A 4,698-nucleotide genomic window follows, 5' to 3' on the forward strand; every position below is an offset into this window, starting at 1 on the left:
GTCATCCTAAGACACCAGACCTTTGACGAGGCTCAGGTAACCTCTGACAGTGCATATGGTGCTAACAAAGAGTCCCTGTCAGCCTTTGTAGAAGACTGAGACTTCAGTCAGCATTGACTTTCCAGAAGATGAGGAAGTGTTGGTAAAGAGCTAGACTGTGGTTCTTCGGATCTATCAGTTCATGGAGGAACAGAAGAAACTCAGCATGCAGATAAAAAAAGATGAAAACAGAAGGAGCTGCATCCCAGAAGTTGTGATCACACAGGCAGATGAGGTAGGTGATAGACAATACCTGATCTAAAATTCCTTTTTATCTTATCTTATTTGTATTCTTAGCTGCGATCAGGAATATAGCATGTTGTTTCTAATTAATTCTTTAATTTTCTTTATTTATGTTTTGAATTTAGCAAAATTCTATTTCATGTTGGAAACTTCCTGCAACTGAAACCTGAAATGCTATTTTTCTTTAATCAGTAATATTTTTAATCTTATTACATGGTGCTCAGAAATGAATATTTCTTTGTTTTGTACAGTACATATTTACATAAATTAGTGTTATCCTTGCTTATTTTGCTATCCATAATTTATATGCTATTAATTTTATCACAAAATAACATCTCATGCTCTCATTCTGAAACCATTTTTAGCATCATAGCAAATTACCTTGGGAGGAACTATAACATAGTGAAGTATCTCATGTGCGTTTTTTAAAATTAAAATGTGTGTCAAACATTCAGCCTGATTAACTAATGAATCTAGCCTATTTTTGGCCTGTGATGCTTCTAATGTGCAGATTTTGGCATAACTCTGAATTTAGAAAATGAAATATTTTGACCACCACACTCAAAGATAATACTTTGAAAAGAAAACCTAAAATGATTTTTATTGATAAGTGTGATGGGGCAAGCTCAGGGCTGAGTGTCAAGTCTTGCCTGCTACAACTTTCCTGTTCCCATAACTGGTGGTATAAAGTGGGAGGCTGCCCATTCTATGCCCTGATGTCAGAGGGCACTATCCACGGCTCCATACCATCCCTACACCATGGCCCATGCCTTGCAGATGGCATCCAGTATGTTACTACACTCCTGACCAATTTAGGCTGGGCCAATTTAGTCCTTCGTTCACTCATATGCTCATACAGCCCCCCTCTCATTGGGGCCTCTTGCACTCCACCCTCTCACAGGGTCTCTTGCTTGCTGCATGATGCTGTGCCCCCTTCACTCTGCCCTGCTCCCTTGAATGGCTCTGTAGGCTATCAGGCGTATCTGAGTCATGCCTCAGCTGGCAATGTACAGTCTCTTGGGCGTCTTCCATGAATCTTACCTGGGTAGTGGCCAGTCAATTCACTGAACAGAGGGCTAGCTCCTCTCTAGCCCCTCACCGGGCTTCTCACACATAACAACTTGATCTTATGGGGGGTGGCCCATGTGCCTGTCCCACAGCCCTACTCGGCACACCCCCTGGGACTGCCCTTCATGCCAACCCTCAGCTCTATTCAACCCCTGTCAGGGCCTTCACTACTGCCCTCTCTCTAGGGCTCCATACCTGCCTCCCTCTCTGGGGCTACACCACTATCCCCTCCCTCGGGCCTCTGAAGTCTTTCACCCCTGCAGGCTCAGGTGGCTGCAGCCATGCCTGGCCCTGCTCACTTCCTGGGGTCTCATGCCCCCTGGGGCTCAGGTGGCTATAGCCGTGCTTGTCCCTCTTACCCCTGGTGTTGTGGGGGCTCGGGTTAAAGCACCTCGACCCACCTTTTACCAGGGAGGTGAGCAGTCCTGGTATTTGAATGGGGCTACTGTGCCACCGGCAGTCCCACCAGGCCTGCCTTCCCCAGCAGGGTGCAGTTTTAGATCATGCCCAGAACCAGGAGCCTCCAAGGCATCCCCCTAGCTCCTGCCCTTACCTCCAGGATGTTCCACGCTGCAAGGGAGCTGGATGGTGTTGCTCCCTTAGCTGCAAGCAGCCAACTGCTAGCTTTGCCTGGCTGACCATGTGTGGATGTGCATGTATACTCCTACATGTCCCAGACACTTGGGTTCTGTGCATCTGTTCATGCCTCAGATGCTGGGGGTGTGTGTGTGTGTGTGTGTGTGTGTGTGTGTGTGTGTGTGTGTGTCCCAGATGTCTATCATAGAAGTAGGGTCGGAAGGGACCTTGCAGATCTTCAGGTCTGATCCCCTGCCTGGGCAGGAAGAAAACTGGGTTCAAATGACCCTAGCCAGTTAGGCATCAAGCCGCTTCTTAAAGAGCCCCAGGGTAGGAGCCAGCACCACTTCCCTTGGAAGTTGGTTCCAGATCCTAGCTGCCCTGACTGTGAAATAGTTCCTATGGATGTCTAATCTAAACCTACTCTCCAACAACTTGTGGCTGTTGTTCCTTGTTATCCCAGGGGGCACTAGGGGAAACAAGGTCTCCCCCAACCCCTTCTGGTCCCCCCTACTGAGTTTTATAGATGGTCACAAGGTCCCCCCCCTCAGCCTTCTCTTGTGAAGACTGAACAGGTTCAGGTCCCGTAGCCTCTCATTGTAGGGTCTGCCCTGCTGTCCCCGGATCATGTGGGTGGCCCTCCTCTGGACCCTCTCAATGTTGTCCACATCCCTCTTGAAGTGGGGTGCCCAGAACTGGACACAGTACTCCAGCTGCAGTAGGATATTTGAGAACTTGTGGTGCTTGGGCAAAGTACCTGAAGATTGGAAGAGGGCCAATGTGGCACCTATTTTCAAGAAAGGGAGGAAAGAAGATCTGGGAAACTACAGGCCAGTCAGTTTGACCTCAATCCCTGGAAAGATCTTGGAAAAAATTATCAAAGAAACCATTCTCAACAGGCTAACAGAAGGCAACATTCTGAGAGAGAGTCAGCATAGGTTTGTTACAGGCAGGTCTTGCCTGACCAGTCTCATTTCCTTCTATGACCAGGTGACATATCATATATTTGGGCTTTAAAAAAGCCTTTGACCTGGTGTCTCATGATGTGCTCATCAAAAAATTGGGCAACTATGGCCTTGAGTATACTACAGTCTGATGGCTGGGGAACTGGCTCTGTGGTCAGGCCCAAAGAGTGGCAGTTGAAAGAACTGAATCAACATGGCACTCAGTAACCTGTGGTGTCCCCAAGACTCTGTTCTCAGACCTATACTCTTTAAAGTCGTTATAGATGATCTGGACTCTGGCATCAGAAGTGGACTGGCTAAGTTCGCTTATGACACCTAAATTTGGGGAAGAGTGTCCATACTTCAGGACAGATTGGTGATCCAGGCCGATTTCGGTAGGCTTGCAAGGTGGATGGATGAAAACCTGATAGCATTCACTATGGAGTAATGCAAGGTGCTCCACCCTGGGGGGAGGGAGGACCAACATCACACTTATAGGCTCAGCATTGCTACACTTGCAAGCACCATGACCAAAAAAGACTTGGGTGTCATGATTGACCACAAGATGAACATGAGTCACCAATGTGATCCTGCAGCCAGTAAAGCAAACAAAACTTTGGCTTGCATCTACTGATGCATCTCAAACAAGACCCAGGATGTTATCCTCCCACTGTACTCGGCCTTGATGTGGCCATAGATGGAATACTGCATCCCTGCATCCAATGCCAGGCTCCACAATTCAAGAAGGATGTGGAGAAGCATGAAAAAGTCCAGAGGAGAGCCATGCACATGATCAGAAGGCAAGAGAACAGGCCTTATGAAGAGAAGCTTAGAGCCATGGGACTCTTCAGCCTGGAGAAACACAGGCTCAGGGGTGACTTGGTGGCAGCCTAAAAGTACATAAGAGGTATGCATCAGGATCTGAGGGAATGACTGTTCACCAGAGCACCCCAAGGGATGACAAGATCCAACAGTCACAAACTACTGCAAGACCATTTTAGGCTGAACATAAGGAAAAACTTCTTTACTGTCCAAGCCCCCAAGGCCTGGAATAGACTCCCCCAAGAGGTGGTGCAAGCACCTACTCTGGACCCTTTATCTTGCTGGGATCCTTTGACCCTAGCTAATTTCTGCCCTCTGGGCAGGGGGTTGGACCTGATGATCTCTTCCAGCCCTAATGTCTATGAAATCTATGAGTGCCCCTGCCCTAGCATCAGGCCTCATCTCCTCTGGTCCTGTGTCATAGGTACAGCTCCCCACAACCCAGGCAGGCTGGGCACCATCCCCCTTCTCCTCTCCTTTCCCCTGGAGGCCTGGTGCATGCCCATGGGTGGATGTGGCCTATGTTTTAATCAAATGTTGAAACTGAGAAACTTTTAGTGTATTTATTAAACAAAAACTGCAATGTTACACACTCTGGGACTTGGAACATTTTTCTCAATTAACACAGAGTAGGGCAGCACCCTGGCTGTACTGGGTAGTTATGATGTTGAGAGGGGGAAAGGATTGGAAACCATGGGGTCTCAACTTAACAAACATGAAACCTTTGGGTTGTCAGGGGAATACCATGCATGAAACTGCCACCCCTTGTTTTAATTAAAAGTTGCAGCTGCCAATATTGTGTGATCATAATAAAATCTGTGGAATATTGCCTGCTCCAGAACTTGGACCTGATCCCAGGGGGGCTACCTATTTTCACAAAGGATGCTGTTCCCTGGAGTAGGCCCTGCCAGACATCTTCCTGGCTTCTTGGACCAGAAATTAGCAGCTTCCATACACCAGATCTCCTGTTCTGGGGCTCCCCCTGCCCCCCCCCCCGCATCTCCCA

General features: G+C 48.0%; 1 long non-coding RNA gene across 1 annotated transcript in view; it reads left to right on the forward strand.

The window, feature by feature from the left end:
• The first annotated feature begins 6 nt into the window (after positions 1–6).
• The window catches only part of LOC102374019, an 11,695-nt gene continuing 7,003 nt past the window's right edge, over positions 7–4,698 (forward strand). The window contains exon 1 of the long non-coding RNA XR_325123.1: positions 7–274. This is a non-coding gene — a long non-coding RNA (uncharacterized LOC102374019). The remainder of the gene's footprint in view (positions 275–4,698) is intronic.

The sequence above is a fragment of the Alligator sinensis genome, unplaced genomic scaffold (assembly GCF_000455745.1).
Source record: "Alligator sinensis unplaced genomic scaffold, ASM45574v1 scaffold229_1, whole genome shotgun sequence".
In the NCBI taxonomy this organism is placed as follows: domain Eukaryota; kingdom Metazoa; phylum Chordata; order Crocodylia; family Alligatoridae; genus Alligator; species Alligator sinensis.